Below are 20,769 nucleotides of genomic sequence, written 5' to 3'. Positions count from 1 at the left end.
GGCCATGCTGACAAAGCACTTGATGATTTTACTGTTCGAGTGTTGTGTTGGGCTCAATCGGTTCAAAATGCTCAGGAAATATTTATATTTGGCTGTTCACAGACACTAGAACTGATGCTCTGTGTTTTTAAGTAGATGGATTTTAAGATAAACTGACACTTTATACTGTATGCAATGTTATAAATGAACCTCCCTGCACAATGACGATAAATAACCAGTCAACCTTACAGTTTCATGCTTTTTCACTTGCCTTCTTTTCTTTCCCCTTTTACCACCCTCTTCCTCTTTCTACTCACATATGTGCCTCAGCTGTCCTTGTGACAACAAAAAAAAAGAGAGGAGAGAAAATAGTAACTTGACTTGTTCTAAGAATAGAAGCCCACTGGACCATCATTGTGGGCTATTTGGGCCTTGCAGCTATGCACACATATTGGAGGACCTGTGAAGTGGGCCAGGTCCTTCACTTGTTTGTTTAGATCACTGATTGCGGCAGGAGCTGAGATTGTGACGTGATCATGTACACACAGGTTTACTATTTGCCCACACACACACACACACACATACACACACACACATACACACACACACACACACACACACAATAGGCAGAGACAACAAAAGGCTGTGCCAAACAGGAAAGGAGCGAAGAGAAAGAGAAAATTATTAGTTATTTTTAATTGTGACCAACAATTGTCCCTGTGTGCCTATGTATTAACAGGATTATAGTTCAGAACAAGCCTGGTAAGGGCAGGACAGGACAGACATTAAGATCACAAGATGATCAGTAAACTCACAGTTTTAAGTATATGATTGTATGATTAAAAAAAACATGCAGGAGCCTAGTTTCATGACATGTTTTCATTTGGGGATCGTTTACCTGAGATTCTCACGATTGGTAAATGTTCAATAGGCTGACACACAAAAATGCTCAACACATTGTCTGCTATGTTGGAAGCGTCTGAAAAGACAGCTGTCAACAGGGTATGGTAGTAATGTAAAAACATGTTTTATCAAAGAAACTTGTTCAAGCTGCCAAACAAAACAAAAAGAAGGTGGACTCATTTGGCTGACAAGGACTCTATAAACGCAAAACAGAATTCCGCCTTATTCCTCATACAAAACATTGTTTTGTTTTCCAGAATAATTAATCAAGCTAGCGTTGTAAAATGATCCATCCTTGCGCCGCACAGCACATTATCCACAGGTGGCTGTTTTGAACACCGTCACCTCATAGCCATTCTGTGGGGAGTTTGCAGGTTCTCCCGTGTCAGTGTGGGTTCTCTCTGGGTTCTCTGGCTTCCTTCCACAGTGCAAAGACATGCAGCTAAGATGAATTGATTACATAAAATTGCCCGTAGGGGTGTACGTGAACGTACGAAACAGATGGTATATGAGAGAAAATACAATTGAATAAAGTATGTTCAAGATGAGACTAGTACTTATATACTTTACTCCAGTAAATAAGTCATTACACAATGCAAAAATAATCTTATGAATGCATTCAATATCCTAAATCAGAATAAGCACATGTATTATGAGCAACAATGCACTTCAAGTATCCAAAGAAAACCTTTTTGTAAGTAAAAAAGGAAATATGATAATAATATAAATATATATAAATATAAGTTAGCATAAAATGGGAGCACAAGTACCTCAGATTTGCTAAGGTAGAATCAAACGCACACACACACACACACACACACACACACACACACACACACACACACACACACAGGCGTATAAGTGTGGATGGTTCTCAACAAAAAACATTAAAGGTCCAGGCAGCAATCATTTGAAAGTAGATGTAATTAGCCATTGTCTATTATGTCCCCTACTGGTTATTTTGTTTCAATGTTGTCTCATAAAAACAAATGTGTGAACAAATAATGTTTAACAGAGGAGTGGCACACATTGTGTGTCATACGGACTTTCCTGTCATTAAAACATATTTGAAATGGTTCAAAAACCACCGGTTCATTACTGTAACATACCTCAGGTTTCTATATTTAACCATTAATTACATGCAGCTTTGATCAATGCTCTTCCTTTAAATACAAGGGCTGACGTTAAAGGATTTGACCAGCTATTTAAATGATGTGTTAACGGGTGATCATGTATAAACAACTGACATGTACATTTATTACAAATGTAAAGACAGCATATTTTGCAGCCTAATGTGATATCCACAACAGACATTATATTGGATTATAATAGAGGTTTTGAAGTGTATATGTCAATATCCTTGGAGGTGTCATGCCCTCCTCCTCACCTGCCTACTAGGCTCTCTCTTTCTCCCTCTCTCTATCTCTCTCTTGGTGTGTAGGTGGCTAATTGCTGATGTGAACCTGGTGTGCTGGAGTTGGGGCTTGATTGACCAGCTGCCTTCAAAAGCTCCACTCCTGCTCTCAGTCTGCGCCGGACTATAGACTCAGTTCAGGTTAGTTCTAGCTGCCGCTAAGACGGAGCTATTGAGATTCCGAAAACGTCCTGTTGATCCCATGTCCTAACCGTGCCTGTCTTCTTGCCCAGGACCAGCAGCTGGATTATTGCCCCGACTCCAGCTCCAGAGTTCTGCCTGCCTGCTTCCGTTATTAGACATTTCCAATACACATCAGTGACTTTACTCCTGTCTCAGCGTCTCCCTCTGTGTCCAAAACCTGGCCCCCTTAACAGGAGGTTTCTATAATTTATATTTATATTAGTGCATTTGATATCAAAGTGTATATTGCCTTGGACCTGATTCACAGTTGCTCATAAAATACAATAATGCACATTGATATGTTACTTTCTTTACATGTATGAAAACATGTGACACTCTGGCCTTATGATACACTAAAGACACCGGCTACACATATTACACCTCAGTGTAATGCTCTACCAGTGTCAAACACTAACACTTAAAACAATATTGGCTGCCGCGTTAACCCCAATTAATTAACAGCCAACTGTATAACTGGTGAAAAAAATTAACTGTAATACAGAAAAATGCTACACAAACAAACACAGAACATAAATGGCCCAGGAAAGAACCATTACTAAGGTCAGCGCTCCTCCTGGAGCCACAGTTTGTACAGCACCCTTCAGGCCACTAGATGGAGGCAGTTCAGCATCTTTGTATGAGCCACGCTGACTACAATCAACAATCTCATTCTGTGCACACACAAATAAAGAATCCATAATTATCTTTTATATGACAATGTGAGTTAATGCCACACTTCACGCAGAAATGAACACTACCTATAAATGAAGGTGAAAATGACCTAACCTACTATATGCTAAGCTAGACAGAGAGTACAGCGATTCCAACAAGGTATATTTTATTATATATTTGCAAGAGGCGTTTTGCGAATAATATACAGTTTGATAAGTGTGGCCTGTTAATAATTAGGCCTATATATATATATATATATATATATATATATATATATATATATATATATATATATATATATATATATATATATATATGTTTGTATATATGCCAGTATATTTTAGTAGGTTTGCATATGTTTAAAGCCTGTGCTGTGAAACATGTCCCCTGCCATGTCTGCCTGTGACTTTCTGTCTGAACTAGGACAAACATAAATAATACACATCAACAACAACTGCCTGAGTCACGTGTGCTCCGGTCTGACAGCAAGGGATCCGCGAAAAAATGCGTCGCCGGTCTCCGTGAATGACATTCCACTTCCTGCCATATTGTGAGCCAGCGTTTCCGCTTTGGCCGGCGTAGATCTACACGGCATGCGTTGCTGCCTGCTGAGCCCGCAGGGAGTAGAGAGTATAGAGTAGGGAGTTAGGGAGTAAGGAGTTAGGGAGTAGGGAGTAGGGAGTAGGGAGTAGGGAGTAGGGAGTAGGGAGTAGGGAGTAGGGAGTAGGGAGTAGGGAGTAGGGAGTAGGGAGTAGGGAGTAGGGAGTAGGGAGCAGGGGTTGTAGCGCCCTCGTGTCGATTGGACGTCAGCCGGTGAATTCCGTGTGTCTGCAGGTCTCCTGTCCGCTCCTCACCGGGACCCGGTGAGCCGCACACAATGTGGATGATTTCTCTCACATGTTTGGTCGCTGACATTTGTAATAACACGTTGCGTTGTAGTTGATTCGCCTATGCTTGCTTTGCTTGTGTTAAGAAACGTGTATGAGGCACATCCTGCTAACGTGTTATCCTGCAGCTTGTCCACTATTGTTTACTTAGGACTAAATCATAAACAGCCTACCGCGTGAGTGGTTGTATTTGATATTTAGAAACTCTGTAGCGTCTGGCCTGTTTCAATGTTTATTATTGGATGGAAAACAAAGCTCTATCAATTTTGCCCAGCTTTTGATGAGCTGTTTTTGTGGCAGGAGGTCAAAGGCCAAAGGCCAAGGTCAGTTATGGTAGAGCACCACATGCTGCTGATGGGGATTCACTCACGGTGCCACATCGCACCTCCAGTCATGCAGGCTACTGACTTGCTGTGTTCAAGTGACTAAGCACACTAGCATATCATATTTCACACATTTCAATGCAATGTGTGGGGATGCTTATCTGCGATTGAGGGATTGCCTCCAATTGGTTCTCAACATGGTGATGGCGGAGCCTGTTCTCTTTTATAATGCACAGCCACTACTTTAAACAAAGCAATTGTACACAGAGTTAATTCATTATTTAATCAGGTAGATATATCTTTACATAAGAAATAGTTGTGAGCTGCTTTATTAATACTCATAATTTCAAATGTAGCACCTTTTTTAATTTGCAGATAGCATCTTCATGGGTTTATTCTGATGTTTTAGGTTAAAAAACAAGACAATCCCGATGGAAATTTTTGTTACTAAATATTGTGTTATTGTTGTAAAAAGTACTGTAAGTCATCATGAGGCGAACATTGCATTTAGGTTCAATGACTTTATCTTCAGTTACATTCACAGTTGCAGATCAAGATGCAGAGGTATTTGTTTAATGGGCCAACCTGCCCTCAAGTTATTGGCAGGTATTCATAACTAATTTGTAGACAAAGAGTTTTGGTATTCTTTCAAAGCAAATATGTATATTTTATCAGTGCAAGCTGAGTCTGCTTTCACACTGATGTTAACAGAGATTTTACCCTTGTGTTTTGCTCCACATAGCCCTTTACAAAGCTGTGAATGTTCACCAGATGGACCCGAAATCATAAACGGTATTCCCCTCATTCCCTGATTTACTCTGATAGAGGGGGCCCCCGCTCGAAAGCCTCCAGGGATGTTCTTCAAGTGAGATATTAAACCCAGAGCCAATGACGGAATAGATTGGAAATGCAAACATGCTCCGTATTTATTTTTCCGCCACCTCCTCTTTGATGTGAACTCCATTTTCTAGCTTAGTTCCATAAGGTCGTCATAAATATTGCAGTTGCTTGGGACTCTGGGGAGGTAAGATGGTGGCGTTTGTAGCCAGTCTTAGTTGAGTAAAGAAGAAGCATGTTACGAAGCTTGAACGTGAACTCATTGAGCCTCATTTCTACAAAATCTAATGACACCAGTGTCTGTAATCTGATCCCAAGCTTTTTCCAACTGATTGATGATAATGTTGTTGTACACAGCTTCAAACTGCACATCAGAGGCCCATCAGATTCACCTTTCCAGATTAATCCAACTATTTTGTAGCCATGTAATTGCACTCTTTTCCGTTTTCTCTATACATTCATGTAATTATGTTTCCTCAAAGCCACCATCCTCTAGCACTCTCGGCTTCCTTTTAAAGCCTGCAGTCAGACACCAAATACTTAGACGTCATATACAGTTTAGTTGCGCTGCCCATAAGGGATCAAACACTCTCAGCTTCTACAAAAAAGTACTTTTGAGGCAGAGGCGTCCCGAAAATTCTCCAGACACAGTTTACTAGCTCGCTGGAGAATGTGTTTGTGACACTGGTGATTAAAACATCCTGTGTTCTTTTCTTGTTATTTGCGCTGTTACTTGGACATCTGTGTGCATTTAGAAGAGTAATGGGTACATCAGAGTCTCTGAATAATCCACCAGAAAATGAGAATGTAGTATTCTCCTTGTCCACGGTGTACTTGTGATCTGCCTCTAGTGTTGACCTCGACGGTGGTTGCAGAATAACATTTAGATAGTGCTGAGCGGAAGGGAGTCTTTTGTCTCTGCTGCAGCAGGCTGAAATGCTCTCACTTGTTTATTTTTTCTGCCTTAATAAATGGTTTAATAATAACCCGAGGCAGCTCAGCGCATTGGCGAGCCACAGGAAGTACAGTGTCCACTGTGGTAGGGGAATGGACACACCGCCTCATAGACAATCAAGACAATAAAGAGAGGTGTCCACAGTAAGGATTAATACACACTAGACACAGCAACACTTGAACACACTTACAATAATTCAATATTTTCTATGCTATGTAGATCAACTTGTTTTATGTCTGAGTGCATTTGCATCCCGGAGGAACTCGCTGGCAACAATAGTCAACAAGCTCGGTGTTTTCCTTTCTTGCTGTTTGTGCTCTTTGAACAGTTGCCTCACCTTGAGTGAAGATTTTATGAGTCCGTGCCTCGGTCAGCCCACACGGTATTATGAACATTTACTCTGCGCTATTGACTCAAGGCAGGTTTCTGACTGAAGTACTACTCTGTTTGTGTGTGTGTGTGTGTGTAGCCATTTAAAACGCACACGACTCAATTTGAACCTGTCCAGAGGACAGCGATGACTTCATCATTACCTCACCCAGCTCTGCTAGAAGACTTATCAAAAACATGTGGTTCCACTCTCCCTCTAAACTGCAAATTGAGTGAGTCTTGGACTCCGATGTTTTTCCTTTTGTTAGAGGACGTGTGTGCAAAGCTGGCTTAATTTTTTATCTTGGGTTTTCTTGCCTCTCTGGGTTTTGACTTCATCTGTCATTTATTTGGCTTGCGTGTAGCTCTGGGTTCGGTCAGACAGGGCTGAGGCCTGCTCAGTTTGACAGGATTACAGACCATGCCTGAGCATTTAAGCTTGTGTGTACATGTCTGTTACGCCCAATGAAACCAGACAGAAAACATAACGAGGGGTACATTTTATTGCCCCTATTATTACATAATATTACAAGAGAGTGCTTTAAAGGAATAGTTATACAATTTGGCCTGCGAAGAAGGTTGATGTCACTCATGTCGAAAGTGGAATGGATCTTCTCATCTAACTAATGGCAAAAGCATTTCCCAAAATGTCCAACTATTACTTTAAAGAAGACTGAAAACGAAAGGCTCTTGAACCAAAGGCCCCGCCCGAGCTCCGGCCTCTGCTTGAAAATGACTTGTCCAAAATGAATAGTATCTCGACTTGGAGATCTATTTGAGTCATGTTGTTGTGAAATGTCTGCAGAGGAGGAGGCATTAGTGACTCTGTTACTGGGTCTTTGTAAATGAAATGAACACAGCAAAGTGGGAGAGGTTTCAATAGAGGCATGTTGAGGCGAAAACTTCAAATTGGCCATTTGGGTACCTCATGTGCCATTTTTCTTTTTAGGTAACCGTAAAAGTCATTTCACTTGAAGTCACTGTTGCTTTCAGTCACAGTTTATCTCCAAGCGTCTCTCTGTTGTCACTCTACTATGCCGTCAACTCCCCCGTCATTTTGTAATTTCATCATTTAATTCAATAGAGTTTTATGGAGTTTTAACAAGCTTCCATACTGCTTGTTAGCTAATAGTTAGCTTACAGTTTGCTTGATTATTAGCTGGGTTGCCAACGGGATCATACTTTTATTTAAAGAAAACATGAACTCCTGCTCATAAATGTCTAAAAATAATTCCTCTTTTTTTTTGGAGCACGTCATACTGTCAGCACAGCTAACGTTAGTGAGCTAACTTCAATTTGACTCTTTGCCTTGCTATTCCATTGGGGCAACGCGGTCAAAATGTCTTGCTTTTGGTCAATGGTTAAATTGAGTGGAGATTTACTTTGCTCCGGTGAGCAGTTTCGTGCCATGGAAATTAATTGATTTAAAAGCTGATGTGATCAGGCTTTTTGTTTGTGGCCCATAGGAGTAAGACATCTAGATATTGAAGAGAAAGAAAGCAGCAAAATGAAGATGATTCGTGACATGCATTGTTGCTGTTCACTTTTTACATGCATATTTGTTTCGGCTCTGGTAGGCGTACTGATGCTTACACGCTGTGGGCCATTTTACCAACCTTGACTGCTGATCGGCCTCTGTAATGTTTTATTTGTTGTCCTCTGAGGGCGAAAGCTGAACAGTCTCTTGTTTCATACTATTGTGCATGCATCCACAGTCTGGGTGCTGCTGCTTGATGTGATTCATGTGTGGGCTGAGTGTTTAGATACCACAGTTGTTGGGTTGCCAGAGCCAGACGTCCCACCGGGGTGGGGTTAGAATAACCTGATTATACACTTGAGGGTGGATGAATTACTGAAAGCATCCGGCCTGACATGGAGTACAGCTGACGGCTGTCAAGCTTGTGGAATTGTAAACGTCCACGTGTGCATTCATATGCCATCGCCTTGGATGTGCATGTGTTTTGATATGCGTCTATTTTGCATCAGGGATTGTAATATGTTTGTATGTACACAGGCCTCTCTCTGTTTCTGTGTGAGGGGGCAGTCCCTGGCAGAGTGTCAGCCCCGTTCAGCAGCGGGTCTTCCCAGCACAGCGAGAAGGCGTTTGCATAGATATTAGAGGGGCGTAACCACGGTAACGGGGTCAGCCTCCGACCATGGGAGAAGGAGAGGTGCCAAGTTTTGGGCCAAATGAGCTTTTGAGACAGACAGCGGCTCTTTTGATCCCCGTGGTCGCGTCTCTCCGAGGGTCAAACATTTGTGATCATGAAAGTTCCCCGCTGACATGGGAATGTGGATTTAACTGCTAACTTGATTGTTCTTTTAATCATCTGTGGTGTTCATGAATGATGAGATCTAATATGTTGTCTCTTATATCTTATTTATTATAACACTGTCATTATCCAGTTTATGAACTTGTGCAGATATGATCTAAAAATCCAGCAATCTGGTCTTTTAACATCAGAAGGTGCGTACGTATACCATTAATTTGACTCTAAACATACATAAACAGAAATAGACAAATAAACAAAAAACAAGGACAACAAAGTAGAACAGAAGTAAGCATAAACAATTAGCTACTGTGTACACCTATACATACAAAAGTATATAAACAAACACAATGACATGGAGGTAATAGTGCAGTATGACTGATCCTTGTGATATTAGATCCATGAAGTCTTCAACCTTATTCAATCTTAATACTCAATTTTATCGTTGATGGCCAATGTTATGCTTCCATTGTGAGCAGAGCATGGCACCTTGCAACTTGTTTTGACAGGGCTGCTCATGAGAGTGACTGTGCAGCCACTGTTGTAGAGGAAGGGGTGGGCACCTCCCCCATCACTGTGCCCTGAGGGTCTGCATTAATATGGAGATTAGATTAGAAAACTTCCAGGTCACTTAATCCACGTAATTAACTGACTGTCGTTTACTGGCAAAGAAAAGAATATTAGGATGTGCAGTGAACAGCCATGATGTGTTCATGTGAGGTTCATTCATAGCTGTGTGTGTGTGTGTGTGTGTGTGTGTGTGTGTGTGTGTGTGTGTGTGTGTGTGTGTGTGTGTGTGTGTGTGTGTGTGTGTGTGTGTGTGTGTGTGTGTGTGTGTGTGTGTGTGTGTGTGTGTGTGTGTGTGTGTGTGTGTGTGTGTGTGCGTTGGCCATTATTACAAGTGTTGATCCCTTTGCTATGTGGGGATCTGGAAAGGAATCTGTGCTGTCACAATTCTGAGTGTGATGGAAAGCTCAAATTGCATAGTGTGTGTGCACCTTGTCTAAATCCATGCTACTGCCTGCTCTTTTCCTCTCTTTTCTTTTCTCCATTTAGCCATGTTTCTTTGCTGCCTTTATTACCCTGCTATATAAGTCCCACTGAGCAACTCTTCTAAACGTACACGCACAAGAAAAGCCAAGAATCCTGCAGTGACATTCATGTCAGACGATCTGCTTTGTTCATCCCAAGTGACTGATACGGAGTGCACCCTTTATGGTTACATAGGAAGCTCTATCACACGGTAACTGACCTTCTGTTTAATGAATTATGCTAGTTTGGAATGTGTATTACTGAAGGGACACTCACTGATTTTTACATGTTTACAATGCACACACATGGATGTCGGGACTGTGCTGGTGAAAAGCATTTAGGTTGATTAAATAAAATATGGGAGCACCGGTTACCTTTCTGGTGGATTGAACACCTGCTGGTTCCTTTGGGAATTTCTGAACAAAAACATATCGGACATCTGAACATTACCTGTGCACAGACTGATGCTAATAGTGAAGCATAGCAAAGTTGGAGAGGTTTTAGTCGGGGCAAGCTAAGGTGTAAATAGGCCATTTGGGTACATTTTGGCACACATTCCGTGCAAATTTCAGATAACTAAAATGAATTTAATTTAATTTACATGTCTCGATTAGATTTGAATCAATACCTATCAATCAATTAGACCTCTGTATATGTTCCAATTCAAAGAAAACTGTTATTTGGCCAGCTCATGCCTTTAAGATGTGTGCAGTTCTCCAATTCATCCACCAGGTGGAGACATGGACCATGTTTTCACAGGGAAGGCTGTTTGATGCAGGAGGAAATGCTTCCATGCGATGTAAACATAAACAAATCCAAAACACTCCAGAGATATTGGAGTAGCCATTAGCAGCGCGGATATACCCTCGAACACAATTTGTAGGTACTTTAGTGCAGTTAGCCCCACGGGCGAGCTCATGGCCACCGCCCTGCATTGCTGCAGACGCGTAGTACACACCCTCCAGTTCTCTCTCACGTAAATGAATCATCTAGTTCATTCATGGAATTATCTTCATTATTTATTTGTTTGTATGTTACTTTCTTGATTAATCGTTTGGTTATAGTATATAACAATAGAAAACTGGAAAATGCTCATCACAAAGTGATGCCACTTTGTTGACTACGTCACAAAAAAGATAGACGACAGACGCTCCTCATTTACTAATCCATCTTCAATAACTACACCTCCAGTAACTTCATCTTCTTCCCCCTCGCGTTCCTCTTTTATCCCCCTGTCTCCCAATCAAGTTCTTACCTTGGTAACCTCTGCCCGCCCAACCACCTGCCCCCTTGACCCCATCCCGTCTCACATTCTCCAGTCTATTGCTCCCGACCTTCTTCCCTTTCTCACCCATCTTATTAACACCTCCCTCTCAACCGGCTGTTTCCCTAACTCTCTGAAGGAGGCAAGAGTCAACCCTCTCCTGAAGAAACCCACTCTCGACCAGTCTGAAGTCAACAACTACAGACCTGTCTCTCTCCTCCCCTTCCTTTCCAAAACTCTAGGGGATCTGCTCTATCTCTAACCAAGTCTCCTCCTATCTCCACAGCAACAACCATCTAGACCCCCACCAGTCTGGATTCAAGGCAGGCCACTCAACAGAGACTGCCCTCCTTGCTATCTCTGAGCAGCTTCACACTGCTATAGCAGCCTCGCTCTCATCTGTCCTTATCCCTTCTAGACCTTTCCGCTGCCTTTAACACAGTGAACCACCAGATCCTCATGTCCTCCCTCCAGGACCTGGGTATCTCAGGCACCGCGCTCTCACTCTTCTCATCCTACCTCACCGACCGCACTTACCGGGTAACCTGGAGAGGATCTGTGTCTGAGCCTTGTCCTCTGACTACTGGGGTTCCTCAGGGCTCAGTCCTTGGTCCTCTTCTCTTCTCTCTGTACACCAACTCTCTCGGCTCTGTCATTCGCTCGCATGGCTTCACCTACCACAGCTATGCTGACGACACCCAATTGATCTTCTCGTTTCCCCAATCTGAAACACAGGTAGCAGCACGAATCTCTGCCTGTCTGACTGACATCTCTCAGTGGATGTCCGCACACCACCTGAAAATTAACCTGGACAAGACTGAACTTCTCTTCCTTCCAGGAAAAGGCTCTCCCACCCACGACCTGTCTATCACCTTCAACAACTCAGTGTTGGCTCCGACTCCGTCTGCCAGCAACCTCGGTGTGACACTCGACCGTCAACTCTCCCTGACTGCCAACATTACCGCAATAACACACTCCTGTAGGTACATTCTGTACAACATCAGGAGAATACGACCTCTTCTCACTCAGAAGGCGGCACAGGTTCTGGCCCAGGCTCTGGTCATCTCACGGCTAGACTACTGTAACTCCCTCCTGGCAGGTCTACCTGCTAATGCCATTCGACCGCTACAGCTCATCCAGAATGCGGAATGAGCTCCCCATTGACATCAGGACAGCAGAAAGTCTCTACATCTTCCGTCGCAAACTAAAAACACATCTTTTTTGACTATACCTTGAATAGGGAAGGTAGCGCCGTAGTAGCACTTAAATGGCTCTTACTGATAGCACTTTGTAGTTTATTGAATAAATTGTACTTGCTTGATTCTTGTTGTTCTGAGTTTGGACTCATGGTTTAATGCACTTATTGTAAGTTGCTTTGGATAAAAGCGTCAGCTAAATGACATGTAATGTAACGTTAATAAATGTCTTGTTTTATTTAACAGTCCAAAACTATAAAAAATTGATTTACCGTAATGTAACAATGTATTTAAAATAACTTCAATGATTAGTCAATTAACAAATAGTAGTTGGTCTACATTTATGTAAATTGTCAAATTCAACTATAGGAATATAACGATTCAGTGGAAATGCTGCGTGTGCATATTGTAGTGTCACGGGCTGTCGCTAGGACAGGCTAGCCTGGGGCGGTGCAAAAATAGAGCTGGACACAGGCACGTCCGAGGGTATTTAACAAAAAGTAAAGGTTTATTTCCCATCCCACCAACAAGTCACATCACTGTGTTTAGCTGGCTGGTGGTGGTGTTGTTGGTATGTCCTGTCCTCTGTTCTTGTTTGTAACTGGGTCAGCTTGTGTACTAAAGGATGATTCTCATCATCGCTGCCACTGAACTAAAATGCCTTGTCAGCACAGCTATTTACTAAAATGCCTTGTCAGCACAGCTATTTGTTGTCCTTAGTCATGCTTTAATTGATATGGACTGTGTTGTGGTAGTAAGATGTGACATGAAGCCGAATGTCATCATACAAAACAGGGTTGACGTTTCCAAGGAAGACAATCGGCGTGATTTTTGTGCCTCCCAGAAATCACTTGTCAATCAGTTTTGTGTGTGTGTTTTTTAGACTGAGCTGGCCATAGTGATAGATTGTATTTAAGGCACAGTACATAACTAGTATAGTGGCGCTGGTGGTGGAGCTTAAGCTATGTGTGTGGTGACATTAGATCTGCAGGACCACCGTGGCGCTAATTCATAGTTTGTTTATGTCTACTCATGCTGGGCCACAAATAGTTGTGTGACTCCTTGTTTTGGTTGATGGCGTTGCATTTGCAGGTTAAACAAACTACAGCCGGGACCACACCTGGAGGCCCGATTGCCTGTGTCGCATCCTGCTCAGTGACCCCATCGGGCATCACAAACAGATTGTGAGTCAGTGCATGTTTTGCTTGTGTGCATAGTACACATATTGACACACTAGCAAATGAATGCCAGCAGCAGCTTCTAAATTTAATCAAATATTATGACTATTTTTGATCTGTTTTTCTTCCATGCATTTGAAAACAGATTCTCTTGACCAGCACACTTTCCGCCTTATCATTTTCCCCTTCTGATGGAACGCTACACACACACACACACACTGCACGCACTAACATACTGCACGCACACACACACACACACCCACACGCCGACTTTCCACGGAGGATGTATCTGGTCGGAGTCGGGGAGAGATACCCTGTCAGATGTGCGTGGTGTCGTGTCGCATGTTGTCGCTGTATGGGAAGGCTGTATTTCCTTTACCTCAGCAAAGGAAATCACTGGATAGGACTCATCTTTTGTTCTGTCCTTCCAGGACGGTCACTGATACGCTCGGGGTGGGAAGTCACAACATGTGGGACAAGGCCATGTGATATCCCCACATAACATGTCTTTATGGGCCAACACAAGCTGTTGTTTATAACTACGGGGGCGAGTGATGTCATCCATTTTGTGTTCAAAGGGACTGTGGTGGCGTGTCCTAAAGATGATGTCATCAGTTTGAGCTTCATTCTGGTGTTTTATGGCTTCTGGGACATGATTTATGGTGTGTGTGTTTTTAAAGTCCTAAATGTCTCCAGCATGACCTGAAGACAAGGATCCTTCATAAGAAGTTAGTTTAGTTGACACTCAATCTATAATTCAAACATAATTTGGGAACATAGCTATCTGTCATATCATGGTTAGAGCTCTTGTGAGGCAAGTAGGGTTGTCACGATACCAAAATTATAACTTCAATACGATACATGCCATAAATATCACGATACTTACGATACGATACCAGAATTCGATGCGATACCACAAATACGATACGATACTGGTATATTTATCTATAATAGTAATAAATAAAACATCTGTATGGTTCCCTTTTTACCAGCTTGTTCCTGCCCAGCTTTTTCAACACTTAACACATGGCATTAATACTAGTATTAGCCTACAGCAAGATATTAATGAAAACTTCTTGCCAAAGTACTTCCAGATTTCACTTCTGGCATCTTTTTTTACAAAAAGCCGAGGACGGTCGGTAAATGCTCCAGCACTTGATGCCATGTTGTCTCCCCAGCGGAGCGCTGCCTGTTATGTAATTCTGCGTTCACACCAAACACGTTGCGAATATTCGCATATTACTGTGTGAGCGCTGGGCAGCCCCGCCCCCTTGCAGTCAACACGCTGGGCAGCATGACGGAGAGCGGAAGAGTGAGTGCGCTCTGATCGCGCGCTATTTTAATAAAGTATCGATACTAAAAATATGCTAACCCGTAGCGTTTTGAACGTACGGGTACCACGGTACTTTTTTAGTATCGGTACACCGTGCAACCCTAGAGGCAAGACATATTGGTGTGATCTTTATTGGCAGAGCACGACATTTGGCTGAAGTGCAGTGTGAGCTGGTCTGGCCTAATGTGCATCAAGGTGATTAGTGTAGGAATCAAAGCCGCGTAAAGAAATCGAATAATTTCAGTAATCATTTTACAATTATTGATTCCTGGGACTGGCAGCAGGTTTCCTCTGAGAGACCATTTCAAGTTCACAGGCACCAAACGCAGCTTGAACCCGCCAGTTTGTGGATTGGATACGGACCGTCTTTAAAGAAACATTAGGTTGACTCAAACTAACATGTCACTTATTTGGTGGCTTGCATTGCCCGACAGACTTTGAGCCTGTAGACGTGACTACAGTATGAGTAGCCAGTATGATGTTACTCTCTGAAGCAGCCTGTCCAGTCGTGGTAGCTGCTCAGCTACTCGGCTAACTAACACATTAGTTCTGTGACTGAACGATGGGAACAAGCCTTTTTGTTCTTTCCAACAGCTTTTTCGGCAGCACAGTTGGCCATAGCGTCCTCCAACTACACGGCCCACGTCACATCATCAAGCTCTGATGCTGAAGGGCCTTTGAGCAAAGCACCGATACTGTATCAGCTCAGAGGTGCCGCTGTACAGATGAACGCGACCCCTGACCTCCCAGAGGAGCGGTGTTTGTCTGCTTGGATTAATAGTGTATCACATTTTCAAGTTGTTGTTCTTATTAAGGAAACAAATGAAAACAAAAGTGAGTATTTAATGGGGCTGTTTCCAGACCAGTCATGTCATGTACTCTGCCTGAACTCTTCAGCGAGGCTCTCTTCCTGTTCATACAGCTGTCTGGGGGATCTGTTCAGAAAGGCTTTGTAGAGAGTGGCGGGCTGCCAGCGCGGAACACCGATTGACCTGAAGGGCAATGGTGTGGTCTCTCCAGAACAACAGAAAACATACAACACACACACACACACACACACACAGAAGTAGAAAGCAGCCTGGAGGCCAGTGTCCATGTTACGGAGGTTGCTACTTTAACGAAATATCTTACTTATTCAATCTCCCCTTCAAACTCGACGAACAGAACTTGAGGCTGAGAGTTGCTGACGTTACCGAAAAAAAGGGTTGAAATTCAGCGTGTCCAACTGGGTGTCTGCAGAGACGTTTGTCCGGGGAAGGAATGCTGATTGTTACCTAAGACAAAAGCCAGATGTTAGTGGGTGTTGGGAGGTTTTTTGTGTCCAGTGGGAAAGAGGCTTTCAAGAGCTTGCAGTCCTAATGTTACCTGAAGTAAATCACACCAAAAAAAGTACAATCTAGTTTAAGCGTGTTGGGTCATTTTCTAATTAACGAGTAAAGGAAACTAGTTCTTTTATTTAAGGTTCCAAGGTTTTCCATATTTCCATTCACTTTTACGTTTGTTTACAATGTTTCCTATCCACAAGACAAACTCTCCAAGCTGTGTATAAGTATATCTGACATTTATAGTGGGAACTTATCTGGAAAGTTGTGTATGTTTATGGGTGGGGTTCCCCTTGTGAAATGAGGTTGTCGGCAGTATGGAGCAAATTTCTTGTTAGGGATCAGAGATGAAGGGGACATGTTAATGAAACAGCTGATGTTTCCTCACAAATCACCTCTGTGTTGTGTCACAAAAAGACGGATGTGTTCATTGCAGAGTGACATTTTTGTGCATGTGTGTGCAGTATTCCAGATCTGAGCAGCTGTATTTATCTTAGTATTAGTAAAGTATTATAATGGCCTGCATGTTTTCGTACCCGTGTTCTCTCCAGTAAACTTAGTGCAAGACAAGATCCAACATATTCACCTAAGAGCTTCTGTCAGATGGGCAGTACATTTGCACATTTGGCAGGAAATACAAATAGCAGTATAATGAGTTGATAACTCCAAACACTCAGGCTGCTATATGTTAGTGTGCTTGTTTACTGTATATAGATGTGTGTCAATATAGTTTTCTGTCCCCGTGTTTTACTGTGTGCTCTTTTCTACCCTTTTCCTGTTGCTAATTATATTACTTTGGAAAATACCCTGATTTTAATTTCTCACTAGTAAGCTACTGTTAGACGTTTATGCTCAGAAGTAGCATAAAGATGTGTATTCGGGACAGACAGAATCTCACCAAATGAAAAACTGCTTGCCAGGTAGAAATCCTGCCTTTTTGCCATATGCTCTTCATCCAGGCAGCACGGTTCCATCCAACTGGTATCCAACACAAGCCTTTCAAGTTAAATGTAGAGTCCGCTAAAATTGTAACTGATTGACTTGGAGAACGACTTGACTCACGACCTGCTAGGGTTGTCACGATACCAAAATTATAACTTCGATACGATACCTGCCATAAATATCCCGATACCCGATACTTACGATACGATACCACAAATACGATACTGGTATATTTATCTATAATAGTAATGAATAAAACATCTGTATGGTTCCCTTTTTACCAGCTTGTTCCTGCCCAGCTTTTTGAACACTTAACAAATGGCATTAATATTAGTATTAGCCTACAGCAAGATATTAATGAAAACTACATGGTGCTATCACAGCATTGATTATACACGGCTATGTAGCCTTTTGTCCGTATCTGAGCAGATGACTACACAGTTCCTTTCATAAGTATGAGCAATTGTAGAGTTCATATTTTATCTTAATTCATGGAATAATTATTTTTTCTTAACTAAAAATAAAAATAATTAAAGCTGCAAGCAGCTATGTGCGGGTCCTCGTTCCTCCTCGCACGTCGTCGGGGGTACTGGCTGGACGCCGGCTCACACGGCCGAGAATGTCTGCGACCGTCGGAGTAAGCGTCTGTGAGTTAGACGTTTTTTCCTGCATGGAGCGATGCTGGAAATTATACTATACTGCAAACAGTCCACCACTTGCTGTATACACTGTATGGCCCGAGACAACATGCATCAACATAATACATTTGAAGGGGATCTGATAAATTCCCTTCATCAGGAGTTCAGTAACGTATAGTGGCATGAAATACACAAGAATGAATGGAAAAATCACACAGAAATCAAAATGGCTGACTTCCGGGACCATTTAGAGCATGGTCCCAAGAGACTTTATTTTCAGTTTACATGTTTTACATATGCCTACCAAGTTTTATAAATGTAGGTGAAACGTAGCGCCGGGGCTGCTTAAATTAATGTTTATAGGGGGCGCTATCGAGCCATATTGCCATTCTGAAGCATTAAAATCGTATCAGGTAACCACAACCTTGACTTTAAATGTGTGCTGTGTTAAGTTACGTTTCGAGCATGTTACATTGGTTTATTCGGTCACGGCGAAGGATCAAGCTTTGCCGATCAAACTTCGCCGATGCTCCAACTTGCCGCCCTTCAACGAATCCATACAATCTTCACGGTGAAGCATTATCAAGGTATTAAGTCTATTCTGACAGATTTTGAGAGGGATCTGATTAATCTGTGAGGAGAAGGGTATAAAAGTAGAAAACATGTATCTTAATGTTGCCACTAGGTGGCACTATAAAACATTAGCATATGGATGTCTTCAGGGTCAGTATGTCATGACATGTGAAAAATATGGAGCAGATTACATAATGTATAGCCAAATAAATTAAAATTAAATTAAATAAATTTTCATGGCGAATGGTGTTCTTTGCCGCTGCGCCCTAGTAGGGCACATAGTTTTATATTTTTAAAATCCTTTGATACATTTTCACTAAGGTCTCAAGATCACACTGCCCGACTTTGGAATGAATCGGGTTCAATCTCTAGGAGGAGGTGGCTATTTTACAACTCCCCAAAACGTGAAGAAAATACAAAAAATGTGCCACTGGGTGGCGCTATGACTAGAATTAAAAATGAACATATGGATGTCTTTCGGGTCAGTGTATCATGACATATGAGAAATTTGGAGCAGATTAGATAATGTATGGCCGAGTTAAAACAACTTAAATTTTCATGGCGAATGCCGTTTCTTTGAAATAGAACCCTACGCACAGTTTTATATTTTTAAAATCCTTTGATAACTTTTCATGGCTAAGGTCTCTAGATCACACTGCCCGATTTTGGAATGAATCGGGGTTTAATCTCTAGGAGTTCGCTTTTTTACAACTCCGAAAAAACGCGAAATTTTTTTATTGATTGACGGCAGCGCCCCCTAATGTTCAAATATTATGAAAACATTAGGGAACGCCAAGGGATGCAATGTGGACATAGGCCAAGTCATTTGGAAGTTGTGTCTTTAAATATGAGGCCGCACCCCTTAAAAGTTAATTGGCCCATATCTTCTGAACGCAATGAGATATCAACAAGCTTTTGATGACATTGAACCAATAATAAACCACAGAAATGTTCGTAAAGATCAGACCCAACGTTTAGGAGAAAATGGGAAAAATTTGTTTTTTACCAAATTCAAAATGGCGGAAAATCTAAGTAGGCGCATTTTATCGCCACCATTGACTTTTTTGTAGAGCAGGTCCAAGTGGACATGTGTACCACATTTCAAGTCAATCGGTCAATGTTAGCAAAAAGCGTGGACTTTTTGCCTCAAGGGGGCGCTATAGAGAAATTTATTTGTACCCAAATGTGAGACCTCCAAATTATCAAGTTTTTCACCAGTCCTGATGTGCATGTCAAATTTAACAACTTTTGGGATTTGATAAAGGCCCCCAAAACACTGTCATTGCTAGAGAATAATAATTCCACGAAAAACAATAGGTTCCTCTACGACGAAGTCGTCATGAGGACCCTAATTAGCTCAAGATCCACCCTCAGGCTCCACCAGCATGTAGCCATTTTGCATCAACTGTGTTTCATTTAGTACACGTGTGTGCATTGTGACCTCATGATCACATAGACTGGTCGTCAAACTAGGCTACGGCTACTCGTGTTAGGCTTTATGTGGGTGAGCTTAAGGTGTGCACCATTTTTATAATCACATGTGCTTACCTGTCTTTCTTTGAAAAGTTCGGGGTGTCCGTCTGTAAGGTGCTTTGCCATGTTTGACGTGTTGCTCCCTGGTCTGAGTGGCTTTGAAACACTGTCCGCAATGTTGCCAAAGTACTTCCAGATTTCGCTTCTGCCATCTTTTTTTTTTTTTTACAAAAAGTCTCAAAAGCGCCGACACTACGCCATGTTGTTTCCCCTGCGATCACTCACTGTGAGCGCTACCTGTTAGTGTGTGAGCGCCGCGCCGCCCCCTTGCAGTCAACGCGCTGGGCAGCATGACAGGGAGCGGAGCAGTGAGTGTGTTTAATAAAGTATCAATACTAAAAAATATGCAAAACCGTATCGTTTTGAACGTACCGGTACCGCGGTACTTTTTTAGTATCGGTACACCGTCCAACCCTATGTTCTACTAGCTGAAAGGGAAGAATGAGTGAAATCTCAGTGAAAGCATCACCTGTCATCCCCCTCATACCTCTGAATTAGCTCTTCAACCAGCACACCGTCAGAGTGACGGGGCTGAACAGGCCCGACACTGCAGCTCTCTAAACCTGTCTGACAGAATCAGATTAATGAGATGTTGGGATTATTGTGTAACTGTGGCAAAACTAACAAGACAGAAAGCAAAGTTGACTGTCCTCTCATCCCTTGGCTTTTTTGTTGTTGTTTCAAATAAAGTGGTGTCTGAGGCTCACTTATTAAAGGCCTGAAAGTGCTTTGCGTTTATCAGAAGTGACCTCCCCTCCCCTAATAGGGCTTGTGCAAAAATTCGTTTAAAAAATAAAATTTGTCTGGATTTTATATAACGAGGTCGAAGGGGGCCGTGCTGTGTGACCGGTCACATCCACCAGATCACTGTGGTCAGCAGAAAAGGTTGTTATGTAACTGTGCTGGTTTTCCTTGTCTCTCTGCATCTCGCCTGAAGCAAAAATAATTAGTATGTCAAGGGCGGTG

At 42.2% G+C, this 20,769-nt stretch overlaps 1 protein-coding gene across 3 annotated transcripts in view; it reads left to right on the top strand.

Moving 5' to 3' along the window:
- Window positions 1-3,717: 3,717 nt before the first annotated feature.
- Window positions 3,718-20,769, top strand: part of add3a (adducin 3 (gamma) a) — an 86,169-nt gene continuing 69,117 nt past the window's right edge. For 2 of the 3 annotated variants that reach the window (XM_034538427.1, XM_034538322.1), the window contains exon 1: window positions 3,718-4,014. The gene's annotated coding sequence lies outside the window, so the exon portion shown is untranslated. The remainder of the gene's footprint in view (window positions 4,015-20,769) is intronic. The other variant, XM_034538581.1, reaches the window with a different exon arrangement.

This window comes from Cyclopterus lumpus, chromosome 1, assembly GCF_009769545.1.
Source record: "Cyclopterus lumpus isolate fCycLum1 chromosome 1, fCycLum1.pri, whole genome shotgun sequence".
NCBI lineage: Eukaryota > Metazoa > Chordata > Actinopteri > Perciformes > Cyclopteridae > Cyclopterus > Cyclopterus lumpus.
Note: the sequence above shows the minus strand (reverse complement) of the source record. Positions and strands in the feature narration are given on the sequence as shown.